General features: G+C 48.2%; 1 pseudogene; it reads right to left on the minus strand.

Moving 5' to 3' along the window:
* Positions 1–863: 863 nt before the first annotated feature.
* LOC135566858 (stromal interaction molecule 2-like) lies at positions 864–22,142 on the minus strand (annotated as a pseudogene).
* Positions 22,143–25,235: the final 3,093 nt, after the last annotated feature.

Below are 25,235 nucleotides of genomic sequence, written 5' to 3' on the forward strand. Positions count from 1 at the left end.
GAGGAGGACCAAAATGCAGCGCGGTAATTGTCCATGGTTTTTTAATTAGAAAACTGAACATGAACACAAAACCAAAACAACAACGTGAAAACCCGAAAACAGTCGTATGGCACTAACACAGGAAACAATCACCCACAAAACCCAACACCAAACAGGCTACTAAATATGGTTCCCAATCAGAGACAATGACTAACACCTGCCTCTGATTGAGAACCATATCAAGCAAACACAGAAACAGACAAACTAGACATCCAACATAGAATGCCCACTCAGATCACACCCTGACCAAACAAAACATAGAAACATACAAAGCAAACTATGGTCAGGGTGTGACATATTTCTGGTTATTTATCAAAGTTAGATGGTTAACTATGGTTAATTAAAAGACAGCTGGTTAATTGATTCTGCTTTGTAGTACCAAAATAGTCCTGAAACTATAGCAACGACTGTGTTCCTGTTTTCAGAGTATTCCGTCTAGTATGAGATTAATCAGTTTTAGAGACTGCTATGTCAACTCAAGAGTTTGTTACCTGCCCATTGACTAGCCATTGCCAAAATAACATGTTGTCCGGCAATCTGCGCGTTATCGGCCAGAACACTATTTTTCTGAGTTTCAAAAATCAGTCTTTGTTGGCTTTGAAAAAAACGTAGCAATCCTATTGCTCATGTTTTTTTCTTTCAAACATGTAATCCCAGCCAAACAGTCCGTGTCGTTTTTTTAGAAAAATCAAATCTATAAGACCAATGTTCATGTTTCCTCTCAGCTTTTCCTGGCTGAGGTCTTATCCAGAGTTTCATAACCTCAAGAAACTTCCTGGTTCAAGAATTTACATTTAAAAAAGTGTTTAAATTCCAGTTAACAGTCAGAGATTGTTCAGGCCCCCTTGTGGCAGTTCTGGGGTATGATCTTTCCTCTTCTTAAAAAGGCTCTTGAGTTTGGACGACTTCGTGCTTTTGTCTTTGTCCTTTTGGTGCCTTTCGCCTCTCATCTCCGGGGGCAACGTGTTTAGGGACCGGCTGCTCCTCGGGGGCGGAACAGGAGGATTCCTTCTCGCTCTCTTCCTTCCGTGATCCTCTAGGGCAGGTCAGGGGTCGTTGCTGGGGCGATACAGGACTTCTCCAGAATACCGTCATACACCAGTTCGGTCAGGTGGTCGGAGGTATAAGGGTCAGGGGTCTGGGTTTGTTTCCATGGTGTGGACAAGGTGAGGTCAGGTTGTCCGAACTGACCCCAATCCAAAACCTGGGGATCGTGACCCAACTGGGACGACCCCGCATACTCCTCCCTGGATATCCTCCGTTTAGGGATTTCTGGGGTACTGTCGACCCTGTCCGGGCCAGATCTTCCCAGTGGGAGTGTCTATGGATCTGTCAACCTTATCGCTGTTTGTTCGTCTGCTAGTGTAAGAGCACATCTCATGGTGTTCGTCTATCGATATCTTCCTCGTGGCGGCAGATGGTGGTTCCACTGGGAACTCCATCTTCTTCCTGAGCATCTTGTGAGAAGAGTTGCTGTCCAGATGAAGGGTCAGTTTGTCTCTGGCCACGCCATCCTCCTCTGAGCGCTGTCGGCTAAGAAGTCCACCTCCTCTCGGGATATCCTTCTCGTTGGGGTTCCAACGGCCGCCACCATTTCTTCTCTGGGTCTTCCTCTCATGGAGTTGTTGAATGAGGCTTCTCCCCTGCTCTCTCTCATCATCTGCCTGGAGCCGGTGTCCAAAGACACACCGATCATGTCTGTAGATAGAAGAGACCTCTTCTTTGAGACGTGAGTCTCAACGGAACCTCGTGACACTCATCTCTGAATGACTTCCTTGAGACGTTGTCCATCGAACGACCCAATACCTTTTTGGCTGCTGCGTCGGCGGGGGGGTCCATGGAAGTCTCACTTTTGACTCTTTGCATTTTCCTTGGAGCAGTGTTGTCCACAGAAGAAGAGTCCGGCTCGTCTTTAGATGATGTCTTCAATGTGGCTTCATCCAAGGAAGCTTCCAGTTCTTCTCTAGATATCTTACAAACGGGGATTCCGTTCCGGAAGGTTCTGATGACCTTCTGCTGAGAGGAGGGGTCCTGTCAGAATAAATGACCTGAGAATCTCTGTAGAGAGAAGGAGAGAGAGAGGGAGAGAGGGGGGAGAGGGAGAGAGAGGGGGAGAGGGGAAGGGAGGGAGAGTGAGAGGGAGAGAGAGGAAAAGATATAGAGAGACAAATATTCCATCAAGGTTCACAAAGTTTCAATCATACATTGAAAATACTGTAAGTGTCACAGTGAATCACCTTGTAATCTGTGGACACAGAGAAGCATTGTAGAAAATTGGAATCCGAGTTGGAACTTCAGTTTATTTCCTAAATTTACTGAATTGAAATTGTGCGACTCACCCCTCCACTGGGCGTTGATGAAGATCTGCTCCTCTTCCTCGAAGCAGGGGAGCGTGGTGTGGATAGGGATCAGGATATCAGGTTCAGAGTAGGAGGATGAGGAAGAGGAAGAGGAGGCATGTCCAGAACGCCGTTGACGACACACGGTGGAGGTAGAGCCACGAGAGCGAGGGGAGCGCTTCATTGGTGGAACTAGGGTTGCAAAGGGAAGTGAACATTCCCCATAACTTTTTTGTAAATCTTAGAAAAATGTGGGACAAATTCTGGGGACAATATTGGGGAATTAATGGAAAACCTCGCAAAAATAAAACTAAACCTGATTCCATTAGCAGCTAATCACTTATACCTTGAATCAGGTATGGCAGTGGTTCTCCAACCTCTCCTCAGGACAACTAGCTGTTCCCAACCTCTCCTCAGGACAACTAGCTGTTCCCAACCTCTCCTCAGGACAACTAGCCGTTCCCAACCTCTCCTCAGGACCCCCAGCCATTCCCAATCTCTCCTCAGGACCCCAGCCGTTCCCAATCTCTCCTCAGGACCCCAGCCGTTCCCAATCTCTCCTCAGGACCCCAGCCATTCCCAATCTCTCCTCAGGACCCCCAGCCGTTCCACACTTCTCCTCAGGACCCCCAGCCTTTCCCAATCTCTCCTCAGGACCCCCAGCCATTCCCAATCTCTCCTCAGGACCCCCAGCCGTTCCACACTTCTCCTCAGGACCCCCAGCCGTTCCCAATCTCTCCTCAGGACCCCCAGCCATTCCCAATCTCTCCTCAGGACCCCCAGCCGTTCCCAACCTCTCCTTACAACCCCAGCCGTTCCAAACCTCTCCTTACAACCCCAGCCGTTCCAAACCTCTCCTTACAACCCCCAGCCGTTCCAAACCTCTCCTCAGGACCCCAGCCGTTCCAAACCTCTCCTTACTACCCCCAGCCGTTCCACACTTCTCCTCAGGACCCCAGCCGTTCCAAACCTCTCCTTACTACCCCCAGCTGTTCCACACTTCTCCTCAGGACCCCCAGCTGTTCCAAACCTCTCCTTACTACCCCCAGCTGTTCCACACTTCTCCTCAGGACCCCCAGCCGTTCCAAACCCTCCCTCAGGACCCCAGCCGTTCCAAACCTCTCCTCAGGACCCCCAGCCATTCCAAACCTCTCCTCAGGACCCCCAGCCGTTCCAAACCTCTCCTCAGGACCCCCAGCCGTTCCAAACCTCTCCTCAGGACCCCAGCCGTTCCAAACCTCTCTTACTACCCCCAGGTTCCAAACCTCTCCTCAGGACCCCCAGCTGTTCCAAACCTCTCCTCAGGACCCCCAGCCGTTCCAAACCTCTCCTCAGGACCCCAGCCGTTCCAAACCTCTCCTCAGGACCCCAGCCGTTCCAAACCTCTCCTCAGGACCCCCAGCCGTTCCAAACCTCTCCTACAGGACCCCCAGCTGTTCCAAACCTCTCCTCAGGACCCCCAGCCGTTCCAAACCTCTCCTCAGGACCCCCAGCCGTTCCAAACCTCTCCTCCAGGACCCCAGCCGTTCCAAACCTCTCCTCAGGACCCCCAGCCGTTCCAAACCTCTCCGCAGGACCTTACCAGCCGTTCCAAACCTCTCCTCAGGACCCCCAGCTGTTCCAAACCTCTCCTCAGGACCCCCAGCCGTTCCAAACCTCTCCTTACTACCCCAGCCGTTCCAAACCTCTCCTCAGGACCCCCAGCCGTTCCAAACCTCTCCTCAGGACCCCAGGTTCCAAACCTCTCCTCAGGACCCCAGCTGTTCCAAACCCTCCTACTCCTTACTACCCCAGCGTTCCAAACCTCTCTCCTTACTACCCCAGCCGTTCCAAACCTCTCCTTACAACCCCCAGCCGTTCCAAACCTCTCCTCAGGACTACCCCAGCCGTTCCAAACCTCTCCTCAGGACCCCCAGCTGTTCCAAACCTCTCCTTACTACCCCAGCCGTTCCAAACCTCTCCTCAGGACCCCCAGCTGTTCCAAACCTCTCCTTACTACCCCCAGCGTTCCAAACCTCTCCTCAGGACCCCCAGCTGTTCCAAACCTCTCCTTACAACCCCCAGCCGTTCCAAACCTCTCCTCAGGACCCCCAGCCGCCGTTCCAAACCTCTCCTCAGGACCCCCAGCTGTTCCAAACCTCTCCTCAGGACCCCCAGCTGTTCCAAACCTCTCCTTACTACCCCCAGCCGTTCCAAACCTCTCCTCAGGACCCCCAGCTGTTCCAAACCTCTCCTCAGGACCCCCAGCTGTTCCAAACCTCTCCTTACTACCCCCACGTTTCCAAACCTCTCCTTACAACCCCAGCCGTTCCAAACCTCTCCTTACAACCCCCAGCCGTTCCAAACCTCTCCTCAGGACCCCCAGCCGTTCCAAACCTCTCCTTACTACCCCCAGCCGTTCCAAACCTCTCCTTACAACCCCAGCCGTTCCACACCTCTCCTCAGGACCCCCAGCTGTTCCAAACCTCTCCTTACTACCCCCAGCCGTTCCAAACCTCTCCTTACTACCCCCAGCCGTTCCAAACCTCTCCTTACTACCCCCAGCCGTTCCAAACCTCTCCTTACTACCCCCAGCCGTTCCAAACCTCCTCTTACTACCCCCAGCCGTTCCAAACCTCTCCTCAGGACCCCAGCTGTTCCAAACCTCTCCTTACTACCCCCAGCCGTTCCAAACCTCTCCTTACTACCCCCAGCCGATCCAAACCTCTCCTCAGGACCCCCAGCTGTTCCAAACCTCTCCTTACTACCCCCAGCCGTTCCAAACCTCTCCTTACTACCCCCAGCCGTTCCAAACCTCTCCTCAGGACCCCCAGCTGTTCCAAACCTCTCCTTACTCAGTTCCAAACCTCTCCTTACTACCCCCAGCCGTTCCAAACCCTCCTTACAACCCCAGCCGTTCCACACCTCTCCTCAGGACCCCCAGCTGTTCCAAACCTCTCCTTACTACCCCCAGCCGTTCCAAACCTCTCCTTACTACCCCCAGCCGTTCCAAACCTCTCCTTACTACCCCCAGCCGTTCCAAACCTCTCCTTACTACCCCCAGCCGTTCCAAACCTCTCCTTACTACCCCCAGCCGTTCCAAACCTCTCCTCAGGACCCCCAGCTGTTCCAAACCTCTCCCTACTACCCCCAGCCGTTCCAAACCTCTCCTTACTACCCCCAGCCGTTCCAAACCTCTCCTCAGGACCCCCAGCTGTTCCAAACCTCTCCTTACCCTCCCCAGCCGTTCCAAACCTCTCCTTACTACCCCCAGCCGTTCCAAACCTCTCCTCAGGACCCCCAGCTGTTCCAAACCTCTCCTTACTACCCCCAGCCGTTCCAAACCTCTCCTTACTACCCCCAGCCGTTCCAAACCTCTCCTTACTACCCCCAGCCGTTCCAAACCTCTCCTTACTACCCCCAGCCGTTCCAAACCTCTCCTTACTACCCCCCAGCCGTTCCAAACCTCTCCTTACTACCCCCAGCCGTTCCAAACCTCTCCTCAGGACCCCCAGCTGTTCCAAACCTCTCCTTACTACCCCCAGCCGTTCCAAACCTCTCCTTACTACCCCCAGCCGTTCCAAACCTCTCCTTGCTACCCCCAGCCGTTCCAAACCTCTCCTTACTATCCCCAGCCGTTCCAAACCTCTCCTCAGGACCCCCAGCTGTTCCAAACCTCTCCTTACTACCCCCAGCCGTTCCAAACCTCTCCTTACTACCCCCAGCCGTTCCAAACCTCTCCTTACTACCCCCAGCCCTTCCATGTGTTTGATCTATTCCAGAGCTAGCACCTGATTCAACGTGTGAACTAATCGTCAGGCCCTTGACTAGTTATGGGCATGAGATTGATTACCACGGTGATCCCATAAACATACACTCACCGTGCTGTAAATCTGTTTGCATAAACACGTCTCCTTAATAATGACCCTATTATAGTCTCGTTATATTGACCAACTGAGCGACTGATTGCTATAACCTACCTAAGATGGATGCTGAGGGTCTTCCATCAGATCCTCCAGAGAGCCTTGTATTGTTTCATGACAGGAAGGGAAAGTGGGTACAGACACCCTGGGCATCGCCACCCAGTTAGAGTCTGAATACAGCGTGGCTGTCAGGCTGGCCAGGCCAGAGTTCCTGAGGAGAGGGAAACCACACAGACGCTCTATCTGTTGCCAGCGGTGGAGACGCTCCCGTAGGCAGGCCGTGACTTCTGATAGGGCGTTCCTGTGAGGGAGGTCAAAAGCACAGTCTGCGTCAGCTAGTTAACGTCTGGTAGGGCGTTCCTGTGATCCAACACACAGGTGCAGACTGTTATAAGATAGTAAGCTATGTCAACACAACAGACATTAGTTTAGTATGTTACCGTGACACAACGACACAACTCCGTCACAAAAAAACGCATCAACTCCGTCACAAAAACCGCGTCAACTCCGTCACAAAAGAACGCGTCAACTCCGTCACAAAAAAAAACACGTCAGCTCCGTCACAAAAAAACACGTCAACTCCGTCACAAAAAAACACGTCAACTCCGTCACAAAAACCCACCTCAACTCCGTCACAAAAAAACACGTCAACTCCGTCACAAAAACTCACGTCAACTCCGTCACAAAAACCCACCTCAACTCCGTCACAAAAACCCACCTCAACTCCGTCACAAAAACCACGTCAACTCCGTCACAAAAAAACACGTCAACTCCGTCACAAAAAAACACGTCAACTCCGTCACAAAAAAACACGTCAACTCCGTCATAAAAAAACATGTCAACTCCGTCACAAAAACCATGTCAACTCCATCACAAAAAAACATGTCAACTCCATCACAAAAACCACGTCAACTCCGTCACAAAAACCATGTCAACTCCGCCACAAAAACCCCGTCAAATCCGCCACAAAACCCACGTCAACTCCGTCACAAAAACCAACTGCAACTCACAGTTGTGGACCGTTGGCACAGATGAATGAACAACAGCACAACATGGGAAAATTGAGCTTCTGATGTTATCAAATCAGAAAATAGCCTCAATGTAAGTAAGAGAGTAAACAAGGTTTCTAGTTGAGGTTAGTTACAATGTAAGTAAGAGAGTAAACAAGGTTTCTAGTTGAGGTTAGTTACAATGTAAGTAAGAGAGTAAACAAGGTTTCTAGTTGAGGTTAGTTACAATGTAAGTAAGAGAGTAACCATGGTTTCTAGTTGAGGTTAGTTACAATGTAAGTAAGAGAGTAAACAAGGTTTCTAGTTGAGGTTAGTTACAATGTAAGTAAGAGAGTAAACAAGGTTTCTAGTTGAGGTTAGTTACAATGTAAGTAAGAGAGTAACCATGGTTTCTAGTTGAGGTTAGTTACAATGTAAGTAAGAGAGTAAACAAGGTTTCTAGTTGAGGTTAGTTACAATGTAAGTAAGAGAGTAAACAAGGTTTCTAGTTGAGGTTAGTTACAATGTAAGTAAGAGAGTAAACAAGGTTTCTAGTTGAGGTTAGTTACAATGTAAGTAAGAGAGTAAACAAGGTTTCTAGTTGAGGTTAGTTACAATGTAAGTAAGAGAGTAACCATGGTTTCTAGTTGAGGTTAGTTACAATGTAAGTAAGAGAGTAAACAAGGTTTCTAGTTGAGGTTAGTTACAATGTAAGTAAGAGAGTAACCATGGTTTCTAGTTGAGGTTAGTTACAATGTAAGTAAGAGAGTAACCATGGTTTCTAGTTGAGGTTAGTTACAATGTAAGTAAGAGAGTAAACAAGGTTTCTAGTTGAGGTTAGTTACAATGTAAGTAAGAGAGTAACCATGGTTTCTAGTTGAGGTTAGTTACAATGTAAGTAAGAGAGTAACCATGGTTTCTAGTTGAGGTTAGTTACAATGTAAGTAAGAGAGTAACCATGGTTTCTAGTTGAGGTTAGTTACAATGTAAGTAAGAGAGTAACCATGGTTTCTAGTTGAGGTTAGTTACAATGTAAGTAAGAGAGTAACCATGGTTTCTAGTTGAGGTTAGTTACAATGTAAGTAAGAGAGTAACCATGGTTTCTAGTTGAGGTTAGTTACAATGTAAGTAAGAGAGTAACCATGGTTTCTAGTTTCTAAACTAAAAGTAATGTTACAGTTATGGGTTTTTTCTCCAGGGCATCTGGTCTCGTTATCATCATAGTTTCAGTCAGGAAAAATAGGTTGCTGACAAGTATTAACTATTTTTTGTCATAGTTATTGTTGACTAAATTAACACTGTGTGTGTGTGTGTGTGTGTGTGTGTGTGTGTGTGTGTGTGTGTGTGTGTGTGTGTGTGTGTGTGTGTGTGTGTGTGTGTGTGTGTGTGTGTGTGTGTGTGTGAGATCTTGTTCTTCTATCCTCGTGGGGACCTGCTATTTTAAGCTTAGGGGTTAAGGTTAGGAAAAATATTATTTTGAATGGAAATCCATTTTTAGGTCCCCACGAGGATAGAAAAATGTGTGTGTGTCTCTCTCTCTCTCTCTCTCACTTGGCCTCCAGGATCTTGGTGTCAACATCGTCCAGTGAGGAGCTGTGAGCCACGTGGAACGTCCCCATGAGGGAACTCCTCTTCTTCTTGATCTTTTCTGCCTGGACAGGATATACACAGACCAAGGGGTTAATATGAGGTCACATCCTCCTAGTCATGTCCATACCAGGGGTTAATATGAGGTCACATCCTCCTGGTCATGTCCACACCAGGGGTTAATATGAGGTCACATCCTCCTGGTCATGTCCACACCAGGGGTTAATAGTTTGATGGGTCACATCCTCCTGGTCATGTCCACACCAGGGGTTAATATGGAGGATAGATGACTTGTTTAATGCATTAGGTCACATCCTCATGGTCATGTCCACACCAGGGGTTAATATGGAGGATAGATGAATAGTTTAATGCATTATCATGGTCATGTCCACACCAGGGGTTAATATGGAGGATAGATGACTTGTTTAATGCATTATCCTGGTCATGTCCACACCAGGGGTTAATATGGAGGATAGATGACTAGTTTAATGCATTATCCTGGTCATGTCCACACCAGGGGTTAATATGGAGGATAGATGACTTGTTTAATGCATTATCCTGGTCATGTCCACACCAGGGGTTAATATGGAGGACAGATGACTTGTTTAATGCATTATCCTGGTCATGTGTTTAATGCATTATCCTGGTCATGTCCACACCAGGGGTTAATATGGAGGATATATGACTTGTTTAATGCATTATCCTGGTCATGTCCACACCAGGGGTTAATATGGAGGACAGATGACTTGTTTATTATCCTGGTCATGTCCACACCAGGGGTTAATTACAGCCCCTATGTTCTTTCTTCCTACGTGAAGTCAGTGAAAGTAAATCAATCAGTTGATGAATCAATAAACGGATTGATTGGTTTACGTCTCTCTCCTACCTCCTCCTCAGCAGTGGCCAGCTGCAGCTCAGCACTGTGCTTCTTGACGTTGTAGTATTGGACCAATCAACCAACTAATGCACCAATCAACCAACTAATGCACCAACCAACCAACTAATGCACCAACCAACCAACCAACTAATCCACCAATCAACCAACTAATGCACCAATCAACCAACTAATGCACCAACCAACCAACCAACCAACCAACCAACCAACCAACTAATCCACCAATCAACCAACTAATGCACCAATCAACCAACTAATGCACCAACCAACCAACTAATGCACCAATCAACCAACTAATGCACCAACCAATCAACCAACGGATCAACTAATCCACCAACCAACCAACTAATCCACCAACTAACCAACCAACCAACCAACTAATCCACCAACCAACCAACCAACGGATCAACTAATCCACCAACCAACCAACTAATCCACCAACCAATCAACTAATCCACCAACCAACCAACCAACTAATCCACCAACCAACCAACCAACTAATCCACCAACCAATCAACCAACTAATCCACCAACCAACCAACCAACCAACTAATCCACCAACCAACCAACCAACCAACTAATCCACCAACCAACCAATCAACTAATCCAATTAACCAACCAACCAATCAACTAATCCACCAACCAACCAATTAACCAACCAACCAACTAATCCACCAACCAACTAATCCACCAACCAACCAATTAACCAACCAACCAACTAATCCACCAACCAACTAATCCACCAACCAACTAATCCACCAACCAACTAATCCAACAACCAACTAATCCAACAACCAACCAAACAACTAATCCACCAACCAACCAATCAACTAATCCACCAACCAACCAACCAACTAATCCACCAACCAAACAACTAATCCACCAACCAACCAACCAACCAACCAACTAATCCACCAACCAACCAACCAACTAATCCACCAACCAACCAATCAACTAATCCACCAACCAACCAATTAACCAACCAACCAACTAATCCACCAACCAACTAATCCACCAACCAACTAATCCAACAACCACCCACTCAACTAATCCACCAACCAACCAACTAATCAGTAGACTCCTACCTCCTCCTTGGCTGTGTTGAGCTGCAGCTCAGCGCTGTGCTTCTTGATGTTGTAGTACTGCACCTCCACCTCGTGGGTCAGCTGTAGCCAGAGCTGTAGGGCCTCCGGGACAGACCAGTACGCCATCATGTCCTTCTCTGCCTTCTTCAATGCTCCCCGAACCTAGATACACACACACACACACAAATGCACACACATGCATGCACAGTCACACACACACAAGCATGCACACACACACACAAACACACACAGGAGAAGGAATCGTTTAGAGGTTTTGATTGATGGATGGACCATTTTTACCACCAGCTTTGAGCCAATACTGATATTGTTTCCTACACTGTGGACTTGCTTCAGTTTGAATTAGAGTTAGCGAAGGTAAGGTTAGTAGGGTAAGGTAGGGTTAGGTAGGGCTGGGTTAGGTAGGGTAAGGTTAGGTAGGGTAAGGTAGGGTTAGGTTAGGTAGGGTTAGGTAGGGTAAGGTTAGGTAGGGTTAGGTTAGGTAGGGTTAGGTTAGGTAGGGCCAGGTTAGGTAGGGTTAGGTAGCGTTAGGTAGGGTAAGGTTAGTAGGGTAAGGTAGGGTTAGGTAGGTAGGGTTAGGTAAAAAAGGGTTAGGTAGGGTAAGGTAGGGTTAGGTTAGGTAGGGTTAGGTAGGGTAAGGTTAGGTAGGGTTAGGTTAGGTAGGGTTAGGTTATGTAGGGTAGGGTAGGGTAAAGGGTTAGGTTAGGTAGGGTAAGGTAGGGTAAGGTTAGGTAGGGTAAGGCAGGTAGGGCTCAGGTTAGGTTAGGTAGGGTTAGGTAGGGTTGGGGTTAGGTAGGGCACGGTTAGGTTAGGTAGGGGTTAGGTAGGGTTGTTAGGTAGGCAGGGGGTTAGGTAGGGTAGGGTCAGGTTAGGTTAGGTAGGTAAAGGTAAGTTTAGGTAGGGTTAGGTTAGGTAGGGTAAGGTAAGGCTAAGGTTAGGTAGGGTTAGGTAGGGTAGGGTAAGGTAGGGTAAGATAGGGTAAGGTTAGGTAGGGTAAGATAGGGTAAGGTTAGGTAGGGTAAGATAGGGTAAGTTAGGTAAGGTTAGGTAGGGTAAGGTTAGGTAAAGTAAGATGGGGGTAAGATTAAGATGGGGTAAGATTAGGTAGGGTAAGGTTAGATAAAGTAAGATGGGGTAAGGTTAGGTAGGGTAAGATAGGGTAAGGTTAGGTAGGGTAAGGTTAGGTAAAGTAAGATAGGGTAAGGTTAGGTAGGGTAAGGTTAGGTAAAGTAAGATAGGGTAAGGTTAGGTAAGGTTAGGTAGGGTAAGGTTAGATAAAGTAAGATAGGGTAAGGTTAGGTAGGGTAAGGTTAGGTAAAGTAAGATAGGGTAAGTTTAGGTAAAGTAAGATAGGGTAAGTTTAGGTAAAGTAAGATAGGGTAAGGTTAGGTAGGGTAAGATAGGGTAAGGTTAGGTAATGTAAGATAGGGTAAGGTTAGGTAAAGTAAGATAGGGTAAGGTTAGGTAAAGTAAGATAGGGTATGGTTAGGTAGGGTAAGGTTAGGTTAGGTAAAGTAAGATAGGGTATGGTTAGGTAAAGTAAGATAGGGTAAGGTTAGGTAAAGTAAGATAGGGTAAGGTTAGGTAAAGTAAGTCGCTCTGGATAAGAGCGTCTGCTAAATGACTTAAATGTAAATGTAATGTAATGTAAGATAGGGTAAGGTTAGGTAGGGTAATGTTAAGTAGGGTAAGGTTAGGTAGGGTAAGGTTAGGTAAAGTAAGATAGGGTATGGTTAGGTAAAGTAAGATAGGGTAAGGTTAGGTAAAGTAAGACAGGGTAAGGTTAAGTAGGGTAAGGTAAGGTTAGGTTCTCTACCTGCTCCAGCTCCTCCTCTGCGTATCTCAGTCTGCTCAGTTGTTAGGATAGGTAAAGTTAGGTAGGGTAAGGTTAGGTAAGTTAGATTAGGTAGGGTAAGGTTAGGTTTGGTAAGGTTAGGTTAGGTAGGGTAAGGTTAGGTAGGGTAAGGTTGGGTTAGGTAGGGTAAGGTTAGGTAGGGTAAGTTGGTAGGGTAAGGTTAGGTAGGTAGGGTTAGGTTAGGTAGGGTAAGGTTAGGTAGGGTAAGGTTGGGAGGTAGGGTAAGGTTAGGCAGGAAAGGTTAGGTTAGGCAGGGCACTGGTTAGGTAGGGTAAGGTTAGGTTAGGCAGGGGAGGTTAGGGCAGGGTTAGGTTAGGTAGGGTAAGGAGGTAGGGTAAGGTTAGGTTAGGGGTAAGGTTAGGTAGGGTAAGGTTAGGTAGGGTATGGTTAGGTAGGGTAAGGTTAGGTTAGGTAGGGCAAGGTAGGTATGGTTAGGTAGGGGGTAAAAGGTAAGGTAGGGTAAGGAGGTAGGGTAAAGTTAGGTAGGGTAAGGTTAGGTAGGGTATGGTTAGGTAGGATGGGTCAGGTTAAGGGTAAGGTTAGGTAGGGTAAGGTTAAGGGATCAGGTTAGGTAGGGTAGGTAGGGTTAGGTAGGGTAGGTTAGGTAGGGTATGGTTAGGTAGGTGCCAGGCAGGTTAGGTAAGGTCAGGTAGGGTAAGGCCAGGTATAGGTTAGGCAGGGCAAGTTCAGGCCAGGTAGGTAGGGTAAGGCTAATAAGGTAAGGTAAAGGGTAAGAGGTAGGGGGTTAGGTAGGTTAGGTAGGGTAAGGTTAGGGTAAAGGTAAGATAGGGCATGGTTAGGCAGGGTAAGTTAGGGTTAGGTAGGTTAGGTTAGGTAAGGTAAGGGCATGTTAGGCAGGGTAAAGGTTAGGTAGGGTAAGGTTGGGTAGGGTAAGGTTAGGTAGGCAGGTTAAGGTTAGGCAGGGTAGGTTAGGTAGGGTAGGTTAGGTAGGGGTAAGGTTAGGTAGGGTAAGGTTAGGTTACAGGGTAAGGTTAGGTAAGGTTCTCTACCTGCTCCAGCTCCTCCTCTGCATATCTAAGCAGGGCTCAGTTGGGGTAGGGGTATGGTTAGGTAGGGTAAGGTAGGGTTAGGCAGGGTAAGGTAAGGTTAGGCAGGGTAAGGTAAGGTAAGTTAGGTAGGGTAAGATTAGGGTTAGGTTAGGTAGGGTTAGGTAGGGGTAAGGTTAGGTAGGGTAAGGTTAGGTAGGGTAAGATTAGGTAGGGTAAGATTAGGTTAGGTTAGGTAGGGTAAGATTAGGTAGGGTAAGATTAGGTTAGGTTAGGTAGGGTTAGGTAGGGTAAGGTTAGGTAGGGTAAGGTTAGGTAGGGTAAGATTAGGTAGGGTAAGGTTAGGTAGGGTAAGGTTAGGTAGGGTAAGATTAGGTAGGGTAAGATTAGGTAGGGTAAGGTTAGGTAGGGTAAGGTTAGGTAGGGTAAGGTTAGGTAGGGTATGGTTAGGTAGGGTAAGGTTAGGTTAGGTAGGGTAAGGTTAGGTAGGGTAAGGTTAGGTAGGGTATGGTTAGGTAGGGTAAGGTTAGGTTAGGTAGGGTAAGGTTAGGTAGGGTAAGGTTAGGTAGGGTAAGGTTAGGTAGGGTAAGGTTAGGTTAGGGTAAGGTTAGGTAGGGTAACGTTAGGTAGGGTAAGGTTAGGTAGGGTATGGTTAGGTAGGGTAAGAGGTTAGGTAGGGCAAGTTAGGTAGGGGGTTAGGTTAGGTAGGGTAAGGTTAGGTAAGGTTAGGTAGGGTAAGGTTAGGTAGGTATGGGGTAGGGTAAGGTTAGGTTAGGTAGGGTAAGGTTAGGTTAGGTAGGGTAAGGTTAGGTAGGGTAAGGTTAGGTAGGGTAAGGTTAGGGGTTAGGTAGGGTAAGGTTAGGTAGGCAAGGTTAGGTTAGGCAGGGTAAGGTAAGGTTAGGTAGGGTAAGGTTAGGTAGGGTAAGGTTAGGTTAGGTAGGGTAAGGTTAGGTAGGGTAGGTTAGGGTTAGGCAGGGTAGGTAGGTAAAGGTTCTCTACCTGCTCCAGCTCCTCCTCTGCATATCTAAGTCTGCTCAGTTGTTAGGTAGGGTATGGTTAGGTAGGGTAAAGGTAGGGTTCAGGGGGGTAAAGGTTAGGCAGGGTAAGGTAAGGTAAGGTTAGGTAGGGTAAGATTAGGTTAGGTTAGGTAGGGTTAGGTAGGGTAAGGTTAGGTAGGGTAAGGTTAGGTAGGGTAAGATTAGGTAGGGTAAGATTAGGTTAGGTTAGGTAGGGTTAGGTAGGGTAAGATTAGGTAGGGTAAGATTAGGTAGGGTAAGATTAGGTAGGGTAAGGTTAGGTAGGGTAAGGTTAGGTAGGGTAAGATTAGGTAGGGTAAGGTTAGGTAGGGTAAGATTAGGTAGGGTAAGATTAGGTAGGGTAAGATTAGGTAGGGTAAGGTTAGGTAGGGTAAGATTAGGTAGGGTAAGATTAGGTTAGGTTAGGTAGGGTTAGGTAGGGTAAGATTAGGTAGGGTAAGGTTAGGTAGGGTAAGATTAGGTAGGGTAAGGTTAGGTAGGGTAAGATTAGGTAGGGTAAGATTAGGTAGGGTAAGATTAGGTAGAGTAAGATTAGGTTAGGTTAGGTAGGGTTAGGTTAGGTAGGGTAAGGTTAGGTAGGGTAAGATTAAGTTAGGTTAGGTAGGGTTAGGTAGGGTAAGATTAGGTAGGGTAAGATTAGGTAGGGTAAGGTAGGGTAAGGTTAGGTAGGGTAAGATTAGGTAGGGTAAGATTAGGTAGGGTAAGGTTAGGTAGGGTAAGGTTAGGTAGGGTAAGGTTAGGTAGGGTAAGATTAGGTAGGGTAACGTAAGGTAAGGTTCTCTACCTGCTCCAGCTCCTCCTCTGCGTATCTCAGTCTGCTCAGTTGACTGACGGCTCCAGCTCTGAGCCGATGGAGTCTGTGCGCCTCCTCCTGGGCTCCCATGATCTCATCCCTCATCTTCTCCTCCAGGTTCTGTTTCTCCTCTGTCACGTTACGCTTCTCCTCCTGGGCCTGCTCCAGCCTATCAGGACGGGGCACGTGTTAGCAACAAACACATACTGGGCCTGTTCCAGCCTATCAGGACGGGGCACGCGTTAGCAACAAACACACACTGGGCCTGTTCCAGCCTATCAGGACGGGGCACGCGTTAGCAACAAACACATACTGGGCCTGTTCCAGCCTATCAGGACGGGGCACGCGTTAGCAACAAACACATACTGGGCCTGTTCCAGCCTATCAGGACGGGGCACGCGTTAGCAACAAACACATACTGGGCCTGTTCCAGCCTATCAGGACGGGACACGCGTTAGCAACAAACACACACACAGGTTAGCAACAAACACACACACAGGTTAGCAGCAAACACACACACAGGCTAGCAACAAACACACACACAGGTTAGCAACAAACACACACACAGGTTAGCAACAACCACACATACAGGTTAGCAACAAACACACATACAGGTTAGCAACAAACACACACACAGGTTAGCAACAAACACACACACAGGTTAGCAACAAACACACACACAGGTTAGCAACAACACACATACAGGTTAGCAACAAACACACATACAGGTTAGCAACAAACACACACACAGGTTAGCAACAAACACACATACAGGTTAGCAACAACCACACACACAGGTTAGCAACAAACACACATACAGGTTAGCAACAACCACACACACAGGTTAGCAACAAACACACACACAGGTTAGCAACAAACACACATACAGGTTAGCAACAACCACACATACAGGTTAGCAACAAACACACATACAGGTTAGCAACAAACACACACACAGGTTAGCAACAAACACACACACAGGTTAGCAACAACCACACATACAGGTTAGCAACAAACACACATACAGGTTAGCAACAACCACACACACAGGTTAGCAACAAACACACATACAGGTTAGCAACAAACACACACACAGGTTAGCAACAAACACACACACAGGTTAGCAACAAACACACACACAGGTTAGCAACAACCACACATACAGGTTAGCAACAAACACACACACAGGTTAGCAACAAACACACACACAGGTTAGCAACAAACACACATACAGGTTAGCAACAAACACACACACAGGTTAGCAACAAACACACATACAGGTTAGCAACAACCACACACAGGTTAGCAACAAACACACACACAGATTAGCAACAAACACACACACATGTTAGCAACAAACACACACACAGGTTAGCAACAAACACACACACAGGTTAGCAACAAACACACACACAGGTTAGCAACAAACACACATACAGGTTAGCAACAACCACACACACAGGTTAGCAACAAACACACATACAGGTTAGCAACAACCACACATACAGGTTAGCAACAACCACACATACAGGTTAGCAACAAACACACACACAGGTTAGCAACAAACACACACACAGGTTAGCAACAAACACACATACAGGTTAGCAACAAACACACATACAGTTTAGCAACAAACACACACACATGTTAGCAACAAACACACACACAGGTTAGCAACAAACACACACACAGGTTAGCAACAAACACACACACAGGTTAGCAACAAACACACATACAGGTTAGCAACAACCACACACAGGTTAGCAACAAACACACACACAGGTTAGCAACAAACACACACACAGGTTAGCAACAAACACACACACAGGTTAGCAACAAACACACACACAGGTTAGCAACAAACACACACACAGGTTAGCAACAAACACACACACAGGTTAGCAACAAACACACATACAGGTTAGCAACAAACACACACACAGGTTAGCAACAAACACACACACACAGGTTAGCAGCAAACACACACGGAGGTAAGCAGGACAAATACATACATTATCAGGAAACATTTAAACACAACCCCCCCAATACACACACAGTCATAGACACTCACTGTTCCTGTAGTTCTCTGAGGCTGAGCTCAGCACTCTGCAGACTCTCCAGGTCCTTCATCATCTTGGAGATGTGGACTTTGGAAGCTTTGTTCTGGACCTGGGAGAACCAGCAGCCTCCTACACCCATCATCACAGAAACTATCAGCAACAAGTCTTTCATGTAGTTATGGGGTGGGCCTAAAGGAGGAGAGGAGGAGGAGGAGGAGAGAGAAGGAGGAGGAGAGGAAGGAGGAGGAGGAGGAGGAGGAGGAGAGAGAAGGAGGAGGAGAGGAAGGAGGAGGAGGAGGAGGAGGAGGAGGAGGAGAGAGAAGGAGGAGAGGAAGGAGCAGGAGAGAGAAGGAGGAGAGAGGAGGAGAGAGGAAGGAGCAGAAGAGAGGAGGAGGAGAGAGGAGAGAGGGGGAGGAGAGGAAAGACCAGGAGAGGGGAGGGGGAAGAAAGAAGAGGAGAGAGAGGGGGAGAGAGGGGGGCAGAAGAGAAGGAGCAGAAGAGAGGAGGAGGAGAGAGGAGAGAGGGGGAGGAGAGGAAAGACCAGGAGAGGGGAGGAGGAGAGAGAAGGAGGAGAGGAATTTGTTTAGCGCTTTTCAATATAATCAGTGGACATGAGCAAATGCACAAAGTGTGTGTGTGTGTGTGTGTGTGTGTGTGTGTGTGTGTGTGTGTGTGTGTGTGTGTGTGTGTGTGTGTGTGTGTGTGTGTGTCCAGAGCCTTGTGTTGACTGTCTCCACACAGCGACATGGACGCACCAAACACACCAGCTCCAGAGCCTGTTCTGATTGATCTTTCTCCATCTGATTGGACTGTGTTCCTCTGTTCTGATATTATTAATCATTCTGCTGGACACTTAGCTCTGACTGTTCTGACGGATCTTTCTCCATCATTGGCTGTGCTATCCTGCATCCGCATCACAATAACACCAGCTCTGAGTGTTCTGATTGGATCTTTCTACATCTGATTGGACTGTGTTTCTCTTTCTGTTCTGATATTATTCATCATTGGCTGCTATCCTGCACGCATCACAATAACACCAGCTCTGAGTGTTCTGATTGGATCTTTCTACATCTGATTGGACTGTGTTTCTCTTTCTGTTCTGATATTATTCATCATTGGCTGATTGCTCTGACTGTGTTTCTCTTTCTGTTCTGATATTATTCATCATTGGCTGCTATCCTGCACGCATCACAATAACACCAGCTCTGATTAGACGAGAAAACTAAAGTGTTCTGATTGGAACTTTCTTTTTTTTTGTAATTGTATAGTAATGATTCAAAATCTACCAAATGGACATTGTAACTAGGGTGTGTTACCTGATTGGCCAGTAACTTTCAGTAAGAAGCTTTCTGATTGGCTGTGCCCACCAGGAAGTTCCTCTCTGAGGTTTCTGATTGGCCGTTCTCACCTGGGGAGGGTGTTGCCGTTGACTCTGAAGTCTTTAAAGTTCTTCTCGTACTGAGGCAGCTCTACAAACTCCCTGAGCCACCTCAACACCTCATCCTGAGTCCAGTTATGAACTGATAGAGAGAGGAGGAGGGGGAGAGAGGGAGGGGGAGAGGGGGTAGGAAGGGAGAGAGGGGGAGGTCAGATGGGGATAGAGAGAGGAGGAGGGGGAGGAAGGGAGAGAGGGGAGGGGATAGAGAGAGGAGGGGGAGGAAGGGAGAGAGGGGGTAGGAAGGAGAGAGGGGGAGGTCAGATGGGGATAGAGAGAGGAGGAGGGGGAGGAAGGGAGAGAGGGGGAGGGATAGAGAGAGGGGGAGAGGGGGAGGTCAGATGGGGATAGAGAGAGGAGGAGGGGGAGGAAGGGAGAGAGAGGGGAGGTCAGATGGGGATAGAGAGAGGAGGAGGAGGAGGAAGGGAGAGAGGGGGAGGAAGGGAGAGTAGGGGGAGGAAGGGAGAGAGAGAGGGGAGGTCAGATGGGGATAGAGATAGGGGGAGGAAGGGAGAGAGAGGGGAGGTCAGATGGGGATAGAGATAGGAGGAGGAGGAAGGGAGAGAGAGGGGGAGGAAGGGAGAGAGAGGGTAGGAAGGGGAGAGGGGGGAGAGGGGGGGATAAAGAGAGGAGGAGGGGGATGAAGGGAGGGAGAAGGAGAGGAAGGGAGAGAGAGGGTAGGAAGGGAGAGATAAGGGGAGTAAGGGAGAGAGGGGGAGGTCAGATGGGGATAGAGAGAGGAGGAGGGGGAGGAAGGGAGAGAGGGGAGGAAGGGAGAGAAGGGGGAGGAAGGGGGAGAGGGGGGGGAGGGGAGGTCAGATGGGGATAGAGAGAGGAGGGGGAGGAAGGAGACAGAGGGGAGGAAGGGAGAGAAGGGGGAGGAAGGGAGAGAGAGGGGAGGTCAGATGGGGATAGAGAGAGGAGGAGGGGATAGAGAGAGGGGGAGGGGAGGACGGGAGAGAAGGGGGAGGAAGGGAGAGAGAGGGGAGGTCAGATGGGGATAGAGAGAGGGGGAGGGGGAGGAAGGGAGAGAAGGGGGAGGAAGGGAGAGAGAGGGGAGGTCAGATGGGGATAGAGAGAGGAGGAGGGGGAGGAAGGGAGAGAAGGGGAGGAGATAGAGAGAGGAGGGAGAGGAAGGGAGAGAGAGGGGGAGGTCAGATGGGGATAGAGAGAGTGGGAGGGGATAGAGAGAGGGGAGGTCAGATGGGGATAGAGAGAGTGGGAGGGGATAGAGGTCAGATGGGGATAGAGAGAGTGGGGGGGATAGAGAGAGGGGAGGTCAGATGGGGATAGAGAGAGTGGGAGGGGATAGAGAGAGTGGGATGGGATAGAGAGAGGGGATCAGATGGGGCTAGAGAGAGAGGGATAGGAGGGGATAGAGAGGGATCGAGAGAGGGGATAGGAGAGGTGGGAGGGGATAGAAGACTGGGATGGGATAACAGATTGCGGAATCAGACAGACAGGGATGGAATAGCCCCTCCACAGATGGGGATAGGAGAGAGTGAGGGCTCTGTGAAGATTGCTGGTTTGTTGGTCGGCTGGTTTCATAGTCCTCGAGAGGGATCACAGCCAAGACACAAGGGTGACACAAGGTGGGAGGGTTTGGTAAGGAAGAAACTGTGAATGTAATAACACACACACAATCACACACACAGCGACCTTCTGAGAACTTCCAGCCCCTCCACAGTTCCTCTATGGTGATGTGCTGGTCCTCACTGTGAAGATTGCTGTGTTTGTTGGTCACACTGCACACACATGTCCACGATGACACACACACACACACACACACACAGAGACACACACACACACACACACACACACACACACACACACACACACACACACACACACACAGACACACACACACACACAGACACACACACACACACACAGACACACACACACACACACACACACACAGAGACACACACACACACAGACACACACACACACACAGACACACGACACACACACACACACACACACACACACACACACACACACACACACACACACACACACACACACACACACACACACACAGACACACACACACACACACACACACACACACACACACACACACACACACACACACACACACACACAGAGACACACACACACACACACACAGGAGAAAAGTTTGCAGCTTAATGTTACACACAGACACACAATGTCACAACACACACAGAGGGACACACACACTTAACCAACTACACACAACACACATGTCTAATAAACAGACACACATCCTTAACACTTCGAACACACACACATTAGTTTGACGACTGTCAACACACACCGATAATAAGGACCAAGACGTTTTAGTTTAGAGATAAAATAGACAGGATTATGAAAAGTTTGCAGCTTAATGTTAAAAAGTGTAAATGTCTAACACACACAGTGGATCACTTAACCAACTGTGTCTGTGTGTCTAATAAACAGTTCACACATCCTTAACCTTTGTGTTTCCACATTAGTTTGTGACTGTGTGCACCGATGTAAGTGACCAAGACGTTTTAGTTTAGAGATAAAATAGACTGGGTGTGTGTGTGTCGTGTGTGTGTGTGTGTGTGTGTGTGTGTGTGTGTGTGTGTGTGCGTTCCACCATCTTGGAATCTATCCTTGGCTGTAATTGGATTCTTCATGTGATGGGAACAGGAATGTCAGCCACCCTCCCCTCCCGTCTCCGCGGTAACAGCAACCCAATCCCATGGATCATCTAGCCCTGGATGACATTCTGATGAGTTCTGGGACAAACAGTCCAACATTCTACACTTCTAATCTGGACTCACTTAAAGGGGTTCTGGTGTCTGTGGCTTAAACAAACTAACAGGACAGGAATCATGAGACAGACACACTGACTGACTGGTCGACGAGGATATACACACAGCACGTAACTGAATAAAGACCCCTACCATCGGTTGTCCAATCAAAACACACCTGAATCCCTCCTCCGTGGTTACGTACCTCCACGCTCTCCTCCACCTCTATCCCGCCATCCTGGTCGTCATCCATCTCTCTGTGGATGTTCCTCAGACCCTCCAGACTGTATCGGTCTGCCTCGTTCATACAGGGAGGTGACACCACCAGGCATGGGTCTATAGAGATGGTCAATCAACACACGGATCAATATGTCAGGTAGCCCTTTCCTGCAGTCAATGACCAAAAGCGCCCTCTAGTGGCCTCATGGTGGAATGTCTTTTTTCAGAATTAGTTTAAAACAAAATTAACTGACAAAATATCTGGTGTTTCTATGTCTAACAGTTTGGTTATATTTCAGTCTTCTGTGATCTATATAAAGTGTAATATTAGGATGAAAACTCAAAATGTAATACATTTCAACTGTATATCTGACATGGTGCAGGTGTCTGACTATTTTTAAGCCCGTAACCATGTGTGTGAGGTGGATACTTTTGTTTCAAAGTAGATTTGTTTAAGACCACCAAGAATCACTCTGTGTGACTCTGATTTAGCTCACTGCAGTACAAGGTTTATCAATACACACTACATGACCAACAGTATGTGGACAACAACAACTTCCGGGTTGGAGCGAGCGGTCGCATCTGCACTCGGTCCGCAGGTAGTATTACATTTCATTACATTTCATTATAGTACAACGGTTTGATTTGTCTAATCTTAGCAATTTCTTCTTAGCTAGCTACATAGCCGTCTTTGTATCATAGATAATTGCGTAATTATCGTATTTCGTCGTCCTAACGCAGTCTACACTGCCCTGCAGCTAGCCAGCTAGCTAACGTCCACCGTTAGCTAGTCCACCGTCTACCGATTAGCAACGGTTTGATTTGTCTAATCTTAGCAATTTCTTCTTAGCTAGCTACATAGCCGTCTTTGTATCATAGATAATTGCGTAATTATCATATTTCGTCGTCCTAACGCAGTCTACACTGCCCTGCAGCTAGCCAGCTAGCTAACGTCCACCGTTAGCTAGTCCACCGTCTACCGATTAGCAGCACAACTATTACACTCAACTGAACGACTTGATTAGTGTAGTGTTAGCTAGCTACATAGTTGTCTTTGCTGTCTTCGTATCCAAGATAATTGTGTAGTTTAGAGTGTGTAGTTTTAGAGTGATTATCTTAATTTACCGAGGTTAGCTAGCCAGCTATTTGTCGTCCTTAACGTAGGAGACACTGCTAGCTAGCCAACAGCATAGCCGTCTTTGTATCAAAGATAATTGTGTAGTCTTGAGCGATTTCCTAGGTTAGCTAGCCAGCTATTGTCGTTCTTTTAACGCAACGTAACGTAATCAACACTGCTAGCTAGCCAGCTAGCCCCGAATAGCAGCACAGTAGCACAGTAGAAACTATTACACTCAACGGAACGACTTGATTAGTGTAGTGTCAACAACGCAGACACTGCCAGCTAGCCTACATAGTCAACAACGCAGCCTCTGCCAGCTAGCCTACTTCAGCAGTACTGTATCATTTTAATCATTTTAGTCAATAAGATTCTTGCTACGTAAGTTTTTAACTTTCTGAACACTCGAGACGTGTAGTCCACTTGTCATTCCAATCTCCTTTGCATTAGCGTAGCCTCTTGTGTAGCCTGTCAACTATGTGTCTGTCTATCCCTGTTCTCTCCTCTCTGCACAGACCATACAAACGCTCCACACCGCGTGGCCGCGGCCACCCTAATCTGGTGGTCCCAGCGCACGACCCACGTGGAGTTCCAGGTCTCCGGTAGCCTCTGGAACTGCCGATCTGCGGCCAACAAGGCAGAGTTCATCTCAGCCTATGCCTCCCTCCAGTCCCTTGACTTCTTGGCACTGACGGAAACATGGATCACCACAGACAACACTGCTACTCCTACTGCTCTCTCTTCGTCTGCCCACGTGTTCTCGCACACCCCGAGAGCTTCTGGTCAGCGGGGTGGTGGCACCGGGATCCTCATCTCTCCCAAGTGGTCATTCTCTCTTTCTCCCTTACCCATCTGTCTATCGCCTCCTTTGAATTCCATGCTGTCACAGTTACCAGCCCTTTCAAGCTTAACATCCTTATCATTTATCGCCCTCCAGGTTCCCTCGGAGAGTTCATCAATGAGCTTGATGCCTTGATAAGCTCCTTTCCTGAGGACGGCTCACCTCTCACAGTTCTGGGCGACTTTAACCTCCCCACGTCTACCTTTGACTCATTCCTCTCTGCCTCCTTCTTTCCACTCCTCTCCTCTTTTGACCTCACCCTCTCACCTTCCCCCTACTCACAAGGCAGGAAATACGCTCGACCTCATCTTTACTAGATGCTGTTCTTCCACTAACCTCATTGCAACTCCCCTCCAAGTCTCCGACCACTACCTTGTATCCTTTTCCCTCTCGCTCTCATCCAACACTTCCCACACTGCCCCTACTCGGATGGTATCGCGCCGTCCCAACCTTCGCTCTCTCTCCCCGCTACTCTCTCCTCTTCCATCCTATCATCTCTTCCCTCTGCTCAAACCTTCTCCAACCTATCTCCTGATTCTGCCTCCTCAACCCTCCTCTCCTCCCTTTCTGCATCCTTTGACTCTCTATGTCCCCTATCCTCCAGGCCGGCTCGGTCCTCCCTCCCGCTCCGTGGCTCGGCGACTCATTGCGAGCTCACAGAACAGGCTCCGGGCAGCCGAGCGGAAATGGAGGAAAACTCGCCTCCCTGCGGACCTGACATCCTTTCACTCCCTCCTCTCTACATTTTCCTCTTCTCTCTCTGCTGCTAAAGCCACTTTCTACCACTCTAAATTCCAAGCATCTGCCTCTAACCCTAGGAAGCTCTTTGCAACCTTCTCCTCCCTCCTGAATCCTCCTCCCCCAACCCCCTCCTCCCTCTCTGCAGATGACTTCGTCAACCATTTTGAAAAGAAGGTCGACGACATCCGATCCTCGTTTGCTAAGTCAAACGACACCGCTGGTTCTGCTCACACTGCCCTACCCTGTGCTCTGACCTCTTTCCCCTCTCTCCAGATGAAATCTCGCGTCTTGTGACGGCCGGCCGCCCAACAACCTGCCCGCTTGACCCTATCCCCTCCTCTCTTCTCCAGACCATTTCCGGAGACCTTCTCCCTTACCTCACCTCGCTCATCAACTCATCCCTGACCGCTGGCTACGTCCCTTCCGTCTTCAAGAGAGCGAGAGTTGCACCCCTTCTAAAACCTACACTCGATCCCTCCGATGTCAACAACTACAGACCAGTATCCCTTCT

This window comes from Oncorhynchus nerka, unplaced genomic scaffold, assembly GCF_034236695.1.
Source record: "Oncorhynchus nerka isolate Pitt River unplaced genomic scaffold, Oner_Uvic_2.0 unplaced_scaffold_3088, whole genome shotgun sequence".
Taxonomy (NCBI): Eukaryota; Metazoa; Chordata; class Actinopteri; order Salmoniformes; family Salmonidae; genus Oncorhynchus; species Oncorhynchus nerka.